General features: G+C 40.8%; 1 protein-coding gene across 1 annotated transcript in view; it reads left to right on the top strand.

Moving 5' to 3' along the window:
* Nucleotides 1–1,337: 1,337 nt before the first annotated feature.
* Nucleotides 1,338–12,706, top strand: part of LOC108046289 (tensin-1) — a 30,181-nt gene continuing 18,812 nt past the window's right edge. The window contains exon 1 of the mRNA XM_017125896.2: nt 1,338–1,755. The gene's annotated coding sequence lies outside the window, so the exon portion shown is untranslated. The remainder of the gene's footprint in view (nt 1,756–12,706) is intronic.

The raw sequence follows: 12,706 nt of genomic DNA, 5'->3' as shown, positions 1-12,706 counted from the left end.
AATAAAAAAAAAAATAAAGGATAGAATATTGATGACGTAAGCTGGCCTACTGTGAAATGTAAATTTCGTTCCGCAAAGTTTTGTTCTTTTAAATTCTTGTTGCCAACTTTTTCAATAAATATATATTTTTGCCAAATCAACTCAGCTCACCTAGCACAACATTTTTTCCATTTTTCGCGTATTCCATTTCAATTTACAGCCATTAAATCAGCGCAGGCTGGAGAATATACTATCTATATAAACACGGGGATATATTCTGCTAAACAATGCTGTAAATAAACAATAAAATGGATGACATATAAAAAAAAGATTGCATGCCGGCGCGAGTAGACGGAAAATCACGAAAAATCCACGCGAGTTTCAATTTTCTTTAGTCGATTTTTCCTCCTTTTATTAGTTCTTTTTATACGTGTGCACGTATTGCCGCGTATCTATGAGATACGAGATACCAATTTGGTATCCGGCATTGGATTACATGACAACGACTTGCACTCGCTTCAGTTAATGAGTTCAACTCGCCTCGCTGACTTTTCCCTACTCATATATGTTTTTGATTTTTGAGTTTCGAGTTTCAACTGTTGCAGCTGTTTGGACTGCCTTAAAGATGCCGCCACGCCCTGCAAAATGCGGTTTGGTTTGGACTTCTTGGCCAGGTCAATCTACTGCTCACAAAACCGCAACATGTTACTGCAGCTTGTGGGTGTGAGCAGGGCTACTGTATCTAAATCCGTATCTGTATCTTTATCTGCCCATCTGCATCTGCATGCCGAACTGCCAGTGTGTCCGTATCTTTGGCTGAGCCTCAGCTTAATGCGCTTGCATAAACAATGTGCGACCCTCGATATCTTCATCCCATCGCCGCATCTGTAAGCGGATTTCCCTTAATGTCATTCGCCGGTCCTTTCTCCTTTTCAGATGTTTACCGACCCTCTTTTAAATCCCTGAAAAGTATGCACTGCTAAACGGTCGCATAATTAGATCAGAGTTGGATTTCAAACTAATGGAGTTGGCTGAATCAAAGGTTGCCACTGGCAAAAAGCGAAATAGAGTGTTATCAAATTCAAGGCTATAGGAAATGAGAAACCTTTAGCCGTCAGAAAATCAAGTTGTCACGACAACCACTCACATATGGCTGTCCTTTGAGGATTGGATTGGCAAGCCAACCACCAGTTGAATGCGGACTGGAAATATCCTGCCCCACTCCACATTTCCCGACCAAATCCAGCGCAGGCGCCCTTGTGGATGCCAAGTTTCGTGGCAGGACACCAAGTTTCGTGGCCAGAACAAAAATGCCAGCACATGGGGCCAGGATAAACAGTTCCTTGCGCGCTTTCAACTGCAAAGGTTGGACCGAAAAGGCGCCTACCACAACATATCTCACAGATCCCCAAAAGACCAACATTGTCTGAAATTCGACGAAAGCCATAAAAACTTAACAAATCCGCCAGTTTAGCACAAAAGGTCGCTTAACTTTTAACGACGCGACGGGGTAATTTTATTGCCAGAGTCGTGGCCCGATAACAGTGATAACAAAGTAGCTGCGTTAGCCAAAAAGTTTCACACTTTCCGTGACCGAAATCAAAAGGCGTAATCGTAAAACGCGGCCAAGTGTTGCGATTTATGAGTTCACAATCGTAATTGAATTTTATGCGAAAACTTTGACCAGTTTTCCCTCGGATTACTGTGGCAATAAAAGCAAAACGCAAATAAAGGTCGAGAACATAACGAAAATTGCCGCCAAAAATTGATACCAAGGTGAGTGGGACACACAACAAATTGCATTGTTTGATATCCTGAATATCCTGCTGGATTTACGACTATTTTTTGTTGGCCACTTTTGGGTTTATTTTATCCTTTTGTTGGGATCAAAGTCCGCCCTTTGAGTCCTTGACAAACAGTGTTGAAAAGGTCAGCAGCCTTGAGTTGAAAGGATTGCATAGGCTCTTGTTTCGGTTCGCTGCCTTCGGGCCCTTTCATCTTCTCCATATAATTATTCACAGCGAATTTCCCCCTTGCATTTTGCCACCTTTTGGCACTTTGGCTGCGCTGCACGAGAAAATGCATTGCAAACTTTTGCCACGAAAGCTGTTACACTTTTTGGCCTGGTTCTGCTTAAAGTTATCAGCGGGAATTGGGGGGTAACGGGCTCCAAAGGATAGGAATCAACTTTTTTCGGGGTGTCGTCGTACTTCTGCAGGCAGACTTCCTGTTAAGCTGTCAACATGTTTGGAGTGAAGTGTTTCAGCTTTCCCGAAGAAGTTTAAATACTTTAGGGAGTTGAAATGCATGCGAGGAACCTTGGGAAAAATTGTGTGAGTGTGATCAAAGTATGCGTAAATTACACCATTTTACGGTGTTAAATTTGGAAAAGTTTTACGAGCATTACTGATTTTCAAAACTTAATTTATAGATTTAAGTTGCAGTTAAATAAGGTATTTCACTTTAATTATATCTTTGTTTATCGATGTTTATTAACAAAAATATACTACAAAAGCTACAAATTTCGGCAGCCCATATTTTTATTATTTAAAAGAACTTTCACTAAGTGGCATTAAATATGATTTCATAAGAATATTTATTTATTTATCACAGTTGGCAGTTGTTTGATATAAATCAATAATATAGTCGCATATACATTTAAAAGAGCCAAATATGTTGTTGGAATTTACTGTGTCCTTTTGTTTGCTTCATAAATTGTACAATATTTTAATAAAATAAAACATTTCTATGTAAAATGAAATAAATTGGTTAAAGACAAAGCATTTTAACAAAAATCGATGAAGTACAATTAAAGTTGAATTCTTTTAATTTTATATCAATATGGCTTTTATTGATGTTGCGATTATAAAGTCACAATTATATTTGAAAACACCAATTAGCTTTGCCTATTTTGGGGCATAAATAACACAAAGCGACTTCTCCCTTAAAAAAGGGATTGCATACTTTCGGGGTTAATACCGAATTAAACTGCATTAAAAAGTACTGCGGAAATTAATGAAGATAAACCCCAGGACAAACTTTGGCTATCCAGTGGCTTACGCTTAAATCTGTGGCATAAAAGCTGCACTTAAATGCAGTCACAAAATAAGATACACAAGGCCACCGCAGTGTCCTTCCACCGCCCACAATTTTTCGCCCCTCACCTTCCATAGCATTTCCTTGAAAGCGTCGCCAAGGAAATGTCAAGCGGCGGTTTGTTGGTCGTCGCAGTCGCATTCCCATTCGCAGTCGACACTTCCGTAGCGGCGACAGGTGCTGCCTGTCAGCTGCATTCAAACCGCGAATTTTCCTCCCCAACGCCCGCTTTCCCAACGCATTTCCCTCACCGCTCTTGGCCGTGTCAAGTTAATCAGCAAGCCATGGTTTCAGCGCTTTTTTTCGGTGGCTTTTCAGCATTCCATCTTGTTATTTTTTGTTTTTTTGGTTGTGGGTAAAAAAAATTTCACGCCCGCCACGAAAACTTTTCATTTTCAACGAGCGAGTGAGCGAGCGTTAATAAGGTATAAAAAAAAGTAAGGGGAAAGCCGGGATAGCAGCCACAGACAAAAGAGCCTCATAAAAATGGAGCTTGTTTGTTTAAGCTAGAACCGGCTCCTACTCCAACTTCTTTTTCCCCATTTTCCCCCTTTTCCCCGAAAACACGTTTATTTGTTAAAGTTTGCTGGTGTTGCTCTTGGCAGTGACTTTGGCTTCTGGGTCTTGTCAAGTAGCTAAAGACAACAAAACAGAGTCTAAATAAAAATCTGCTTTTATTCACTAACTGACACATACGTACACAAATAAAAAAGATCTGAAATAAGCCGATTTGGTTTCAGATTTATTTTAAAGATGATATCAATTATTTAAAGCTTACAATTATTTAGCTTTTCGCTGTCAACCTAATTCTTTTAATTGTAATGCTATGTGCATTTAAGAGCATGCAAAGCGTTTGCAAGCGTTTTTGCAAAAAAAAAATTTAAATCATATTGTTTAAGAAAAATAAATTTTTGTATTTTATTTTCATATTAGTAGTTAATAAAAACTATCGATACTTTAATTTAAAGATAACAGGAAAAAAATTCCCTTCATTCTTATTTATTATTGCCAAAAATAATGCTCACCTAGTTCGTTGTCTTTACGTTTGTTTATATATTTTATATAATTATCCGCTATCAAAACCGCTTTCAATTTTAATAAATCAAAAAAGCGAGATATATAAAATTGCGAGAAAATTTGTAATCTTCACCAAAACCTCTTCTTTTCCTTGGAATATAAATCAAACATGTGATACTTCTGTTTAGGGAAAGGACAGTTTGCTAGTTACTATTTTTTATCAAATTATTGAAGCACCAATATTCCCACTTTTTTTCGGTGCAAAGGCTCCTCGTACATGTGCTATAATTCACACTGCTGCTCAGCAAGCGGTACAGCGAAATGCTTTTAGGAGTTGTCTCATTTTTCCGCACTCTTTCACTCCTCAAACGCCTTCGCCACGCCCACCTGCTGTCGCGCAGCATCGTTGACATTTTCATTCAACGTCTTGGCAACCGTAATTAAAATCGTTTTAATTTACTTTTGCCTCTAACAAACACAGGCACACCAACACCCACACATGCAGGGCAACTCCTTCCGTTTCCTGTGGAAAGTGTAGCACACTTATCAGCGCTTGTCTGCTGTGCCTGGTTTATGTTTATCGACTTTTGTTTAGCGGCTGATGCTGTTGCTTTTCTGCTGCTGTTATTATTTCAGTCTCTGCCCATCGGCGGATTCCCCCAGCCCGCCCGCCCCCCTTTTCCCAGGCTTACTCATTATGTGGGCGTGCAAATTGCTGCATATTCATTTACCGTTATCTCTTTCTTGTCAAGTAAAACACACATTTTACTACAACAACAGCTGCTGCCGCCTCCATCTGTGCCTAGCCACGCCCCCATCCGCCGAGCATAGTAACCATTGCCATCATTCTCCGCCCACGCCTCGATGTTCTTAATAACATAAACTTCTTTTCTCTCAGCGCCCGAGTTGAGTTAATGAAGAATTTCCATGACGATGTCGTTGCCCGTGAGCCCGTTATTACACTGCTAGAAAAAGTTTCACAACGGTGCTAAAACTTTCAAAAATAGTACCTTTACCAAAGATACATTTTTTTCAGGACGAAACATCTAATAAAATATTTCAAGTACTTTAACTTTACTTGTTTATATAAACTCATAATTAGCTTCAATAAGTTTTAGAGATAAAATATAAAAATTTTGCCAAATACAGCATAAATTATGAAATAAAACAAGAAAGGAAAGCTAACTTCGGGCGGAGCCGAAGTTGATATACCCTTGCAGAATACTCTGTAAATTATATTCTCCAAAATTATTCATATGATGCATTCTTAATACTCATAAAAAATCCGAACTTCCTAACTTTAACAACAACAAAGTTATGGCATTTCCAATCGTTCTGTTATATGGCAGCTATAGGATATAGTCGGCCGATCCTTATGAAATTTGATAGGTCGGATTGATTGGCCAAAAATAAAATCCATAGAAAATCCCAACTTCCTAACTTTACAAACACCAAAGTTATGGCATTTCCGATCAATCAGTTATATGGCAGCTATAGGATATAGTCGGCCGATCCTTATGAAATTTGGTAGGTCGGATTGATTGGCCAAAAATAAAATCCATAGAAAATCCCAACTTCATAACTTAACAAACACCAAAGTTATGGCATTTCCGATCAATCAGTTATATGGCAGCTATAGGATATAGTCGGCCGATCCTTATGAAATTTGGTGGGTCGGATTGATTGGCCAAATATAAAACCCATAGAAAATCCCAACTTTCTAACTTTACAAACACCAAAGTTATGGCATTTCCGATCAATCAGTTATATGGCAGCTATAGGATATAGTCGGCTGATCCTTATGAAATTTGGTAGGTCGGATTGATTGGCCAAATATAAAACCCATAGAAAATCCCAACTTTCTAACTTTACAAACACCAAAGTTATGGCATTTCCGATCAATCAGTTATATGGCAGCTATAGGATATAGTCGGCCGATCCTTATGAAATTTGGTAGGTCGGATTGATTCGCCAAATATAAAACCCATAGAAAATCCCAACTTCCTAACTTTACAAACACGAAAGTTATGGCATTTCCGATCAATCAGTTATATGGCAGCTATAGGATATAGTCGGCCGATCCCGGCCGTTCCGACTTATATACTGCGTGCAAAGGAAAGAAGGGTGTGTGCAAAGTTTCAATCCGATAGCTTTAAAACTGAGAGACTAGTTTGCGTAGAAACAGACAGACGGACAGACGGACAGACGGACAGACGGACATGGCTATATCAACTCAGGAGGTGATCCTGATCAAGAATATATATACTTTATAGGGTCGGAGATGTCTCCTTCACTGCGTTGCACACTTTTGACCAAAATTATAATACCCTCTGCAAGGGTATAAAAACATAATTTTTTTATCACAAAATCTGAATATAAATTAAAAGTTAATAATTGGCGCAAAATTTGTAATAAAACAACAAGCTAAAATGGTTGAAAGTTTTGAATAATACTATCCTAAAAAAAATCATCCCAACTTGGATGTTTTATAATACAATTCTCAATTTACAAACACATTTCTGTTATTTAATTATTTTAAAAGTAAAACAAGTATTTTTGCAAGTGCCAAAGTATCCTTTCGTAAATATCTTTTGATACCACTCCGGCCACCTGCCCAGGCTCATTATATTGTTCCCGCCGACGACGATGAGGATGAGGACGTTCAAGTTGCCTGGGCAACAACAAAACGTCTACAAATTTGCCAGTCGGTCTTACCGCTCCAGTTGGCTTGAAGCGTATTAATTTTGCTCATAAAATGATTGCCGATAAGATATGATCTGTGTTTGCCCCGAGACTCATAGCTCGTCCATTGAATTTGCCTGCCTTTTGAAGTTGACTGCGCACTTGAGGAGAATCTGGAGAATGTTCAGTGATTCGGTGGATGAGGTACTCACCTTTGGCTTAGTAATGAAAATTCTGCGATGGCATCATCGTCGTCGTAAGCCGCTTAAAATTGCCGAGATGATGTGTGCATATGAGTAAAATCTCTGGGGCTTAGTTGGCCCGCTATCAAAACACTCGGCAGCACTTCAAGCGGCTCGGCAACATTTCGGCCCCCAAATTGCCATTGGATGTTGCCAGCAACACGGCTAACACTCACACTCGCACACACACACACACACACACACACTCTGTACTCCTTTTTGTGGGCTTGTGTCTGTGTGCGATACACCCACACACAGGGAATATTTCGGAACAGGAGCACAGCAGCGCATGTTGGCGTATACGCACTTCACAGAAATGCTCACCCACACGCAGACACAGAATGCAGACACACTCTGCCACGCACACTTACATACACTGAAGGACTAAACAGGCACACAAAATCGTCCTGGAAGTGGCGAAAGCGGCGAAAAAAGCGAAAAAGCCGAGTAAAGTAAGACACTCTTTTGCGAGGGTGGTGAAAAATTATGGGAAGGGGGTGGAAGGGAAGCTGGTTGAACGGGGCCAAACAAAAGTGAGATAAACAAGGAGCACACCGCACACACACACTCGCACATAAGGAGTGAAAGAAGCGACAGACATTGAAACTGTTTTCAGGATATCGCTGGGTGTGTGTGTGTGTGTGAGAGCCATAAAACGGTCGCGGCCTGCAGTTGAGTCCTGTCTTAAGGGCCAAAAGAGAGGCTGCTTTATGGCCATTCCCCCGCCGTGCCCCTCCATCTCCATTCCGCTGTTGTTGTTAATTTCGCCACTTTTGGCGCTGGCATAATAAAGTTGATAAAGCAGCCGCAATGCTGCCTTTGAAGATTTCGTATTTGGCCAGCCCCGAAAAGCAGACAATTATATTTTGCATACATATGCAAACAGGCGAACCTCGATAAATCGTATTTTACAAACATAATTATGCTGTGAGATGATGAAAATCGAAATGTACTTGCCTATGCAATATGTTTTTATGTAATAAAAATTGTCCTTAAATTGATAAATACATTTTGATTAACATACTCAACGAAATGATTTAAAATTAATGTTATCTTTTGAGCCATTGTACTTACTAAAGTCTTAACAAATGTTTTACAATGTAAATTAGTAGCAGGTAAAAGTTAGAAAAATAATTGATACATAACTTTAAAGGAAACAACTTAAGACTGAAGTTAAGCTAAATGGCATTTAAAAACTTGCAAGAGGTAGTTTAAGCCAATGATGGCCGACTGTTTATAAGTATTCTAGTGTGTGAGTGGGGTCTATACCATGAATCCCCTGTTTCCCTCATCCCAGTAATGAATGGCATCTCCTCAACTGTCTGTCTTCGTTTCTGTTAAGGCTGCAAAAAAGCGTGTCAAATAACTGGGACACCCAGCGTGCGAAATAGAATGGGGAAAAGTAGATAGGGACATCAGCTGCCTGCCTAAGCGTCGGCCATAAAACAAATGAGTCCTCGACATGAGTTCGTCATTTGTTTGCCAGCCCTCTTCCTGGGAAATTTTAAAGCAGCAATTTATGAAAAGCCTTTGCAGCTGGAGGCAAATATTTCTGCGGGGAGGCATATAAACTATGCACTCGAATTTTGCCGCCTGATTACAGCCCGAAACAATGGAATGCCATAAAGGGAACGAGCCGGGAGAATATATATATATAACACTCAAAAGACCTCTAGTCTGTCTGGCAGTAAAATGCAAAAAGTAACACAAGGTAAAAGAGTCGGCATCTCGGGGGGCTTTAGTTCGTGTCTGCTGGCATTGCAAGTCGCAGGTTTCCTTCTCTCGGCTTTTACGATCCTTGTAATTAATGTATACCTTAAGGATATATTACGAGCCATGGTCTGGTCGCAGTCTGGCTAAAAGAAAATGGCCCAAGATAAACTGAAACTGAAGTTGCAACAAAGAAAATCAAAACAGAGTGCAAAACAGGTATGCAAAACAGTGTGACTGACGTTTTAATAACTTGCAACAGTTTATAAAATATTTGTATTCCATCCCAGAGAAAACGAGAACTACTTGGCTTTTCATTTCGAGTGTGAGCTTGAAAATGAGAGAGGCAACTCGACTGCTGCCAAAAAGTCAACGAACAATAAGTCTTACAGTCATGCCAGGACTACCAAATGCCCCGTCTTCTCCTTTTTTGCCGGGGAATGGGGGAAACTGACTGACTTATGCAGTATGCATGCAGTTGGGTTGCCAACTCTGGCCGCCTTTTCTCTGTGTCAGTACCTATATCTTTCCCAGGCTGGCACAAAACAAATGTAGCTACGAAATTTAACTAACATTTTTGTACTCCGACATGCACAGCGGCTTCCTTTTCACAGCAGGCAAAAGCTTTGAAGTGAAGATGGCAGGACATTCAGGGCAACCTATTGCAGGATATACTTCCGACAAAGAAAACATTTTTTGCATGTGAGTTAGGTAAGGATTTCAAGGTCCTTAGACCGACTGAGAGTATTTGTAGTTCGTTAAAGGCGAAGCACTTGTTCCTGCTATTTAAGTCTGCTTTCTTTTTGTGATCAGTACTCGGGGAATATGAGAGTGTAATGAAATGGGATGAAAATATTTATATATTTTAGAAAAGAAGATATTTGAAATAAGTCTTTCCAACGATTAAATGCAATATACTTAAATACCTAGAACTATATTTTCCCTAAATAAAATACATGATTGAATACTGTATTGCAGAGAAACAAGTGGTTTTAAACCAATAGATACTTCATATAAATCAAAAGCATTCAGAATTCTGTAAAAACAGGGTAATTTTCAGTCGTATTTCCCCACCATATCCGTTTCCCCTGCTTTATTTTACGTATCGTTGCTGTTGTCCTTCACACTTGGCTGCATCTGGGTCTCGGCCTGGGCAACTTTTGTTACTCTCGACACTGCAGCACAGTTTTTATTTCATTTTGAAAAACACTCCGACGGCGACTGAAATTGCAACTGCAACTGAGCGGGGCAAAGCTGCCCCAATACGCTTTAATGCGGCGACATTAATTTATGAGCTGGAGTCGAAGTTAAGCTCCGTTTCAGCCATTTCAGTCACTCTCTAACTCATTTATTCAGTCGGGACTGGGGACTTGGTTCGGCATTCACACGCCTCGTCGCGCTGGCACTTAAGTAATTTCAACTTGCAAACAAACACCCACCCCGCAACACTCGCACCCGGAGCCATAGCAAATGTCAAAGTAGTTGTTAACATTTCCGCTTTTTCGCACGGCTTTTCTCTGTCCCGGTTTTCTCTATTTAAAAGCGAAGGAGGGACAGCGAAATGTTTGCCAGCCAGCCAGCAACCAAATTGCAAGCCACAAGGAATGCAGTCAAGTAAAGCTGCAAGCGAAAAAAGTTTCCCTTGCCCGACACTCTTAAATTACTGACTTAATTATAAAACATGAACGCTGGGAGTTAAGGGGTCTTAGCCCTACCAGCATCCTCGAAGCAGTTGGCATTGCAGTTGCCAGTAATTTACATAAATAACTTGGCTTGGAGTATTAACATGAAGGTTACAAATCGCTATGCACTCCCCCGCGGCCTTAAAATGTTAAATGGCATTTAAACTGTTGACTTTTAGATAAAATCCGGGTCAAATGTGGCTTGACCTGGAAAGGGAACGAGTCGGGGGAATAGAAATGCAAGGACTTGGTCGTTAGGGAGGTACGCTTGCATATGGGGAGCTCCAATTGTTACGCCAAGTCCTGGCTCCATCTGCCCCCTGCTCCCATTGCGACTTGCCATCGCTTCATGTTGACAAGCTTAACAACCGTCAGCTGGAAGTTGCTGCAATTCCTCATCACTGGCTCACACACAGGACCTCCGGTGGTGGGACCCCTTTGCCCGCCAGTGGCTTGACTGCTGAGGTTCTTGAGGTTTGAGGTCCCTGCCAGTCTCATGTGCAACTGACATTTTAAAACATGCTGTGGGACTTCGCCCACAACCAGCACATCACATCTACAAACATTGACTTTGACTTGTTTTCCGTTAATTTTTGGGGGCAGGGAGGCAGAAAGAGTTAGTTGCACACTAAGGGAAAGCTTAAGGATTTTTATTTATATTTCTAACACAAACAGTTCTTGGTCAGTTTCCAACTAGTTTTTGCAGAATATCGAATTACAAATTTCCATTGTACACGTTTGTAAAATATTGTTTAATTTGTAATTGCTTTAGTGACTCCAATCAATTTTAAAATATAGAAGAAATGTAAGCTGCTCCTTGACAATATTCGATATGACGTTATTATTGTTTCACATCCTGAATTATTTTTTTTCAGTACAACCAACTGATAACTCATCAAGTTCCCATATCCTGTCAGGGCATGCCAGTGAAGCGTTTTTAATGTGTTTATAAATATGCCGGCCAGACCGAGTCCTTCGACCATTTCCCACTCTCTTGGGCTTTCTTTGGTCTAAGCTTGCAAAACTCTAGTTTATAAAACTGTTGTCCCTTTTTGATACGCTCCAAATTGACCCCTTGGCTGCTGGGATGTCGCTCAGCTTTTCGCCCCATGTCCACCCGATCTACCGCCTATCCAGGACATCCTGTGTGTGTCGCAGGACGAGGCCGGGGGATTTGTTATGAGTCGAGAGTTGGCAGACTAAACGGAAGCTCTGCTGTGGCTGTTTATCAACAAGGACACGCCTCCTGCGGCTTGTGGGCTAAATGTGAGAATTAATGCAAGCTCCTGGAGGCGGTGGCTGATATTGAAATTAGTTGGCTAGACCACAGGGGCAGTTGGGTGATAAGGCGTGGCTGGTTCTGGCATTTAATGAAATCGTTAACCCGGACAAATTTGCATAATCGGTTCGGGTTGTGAGTATCCGACTCAGTGTCATCATCAGCATTGGCATCTGATGGTGATATACGGGAAAATATTTGAACTACGGGTGGGTATAATTGCCATTTGATTGCCGAAAGTGAAAGGTGAAGGTGTTGGTCGAAGTGAATTCCATGAAAATCGGGAAAAGTATTCCAAAGATTCATTTACGGAAGTAGTTCTCCCTATCACTGTCACCTCATCATCATCATCTAGCTCTCCATCCAATCAGGCTTACATATTCCTCTCTCTCCTCTTTTCTTCCCCCGAATTTCCTTTTGTTACATTTTCAATTTCATGCCTAAGCCTGCTGGAGGAGGGATAAGATGAAACCATATTAGTTTCGGGCCTGTCGTTTTATTGAAGCAACAAAAATGATAATTTTCGTCAATAGAATGCTTTGGGGGGATATTCCATCTTGTAAGCCCCATGGCCCTAACAAAGAACCCTCTGAATGAGCATGAATTTCAATTTCTGTTTTTTTTTTCGGCCAGGATTTGCACTCTTACACCCCGAATCTTGTGGGCTAATAATCAAACGCATTCGTTTGGTTAGTTGGGGTTGATGATGTAAATATGCCCGTGGCTTTGGCTTTTCCGCACTCTTTTTCCTGGCCATTGATACTTTGCGATTGCCCTGGGTTATTTAACTTTTCTGTAGACATGTGATATCCGGCTTGTTTGGGGACTCGTCCATTAGCGCCCTGCCGAAAATCCTTCCCTCCTCGTTTGCCAGTGTTGAGTAATTGGATTAGATTACATTTTTTTCGTCCTACCTGCCACAAGTCTCCTGTGGATACATTTTTGCGGCTGCCACAGCTGCTGTCAGGCCTGATTGATTGATGGATGGGATGGCTTGATCTTGTGGCATTGTCAATATG

Source organism: Drosophila rhopaloa, unplaced genomic scaffold, assembly GCF_018152115.1.
Source record: "Drosophila rhopaloa isolate 14029-0021.01 unplaced genomic scaffold, ASM1815211v1 contig_163, whole genome shotgun sequence".
In the NCBI taxonomy this organism is placed as follows: Eukaryota; Metazoa; Arthropoda; class Insecta; order Diptera; family Drosophilidae; genus Drosophila; species Drosophila rhopaloa.
The sequence above is the reverse complement of the archived record's forward strand: the minus strand, read 5'-3'. Positions and strand labels throughout refer to the sequence as shown.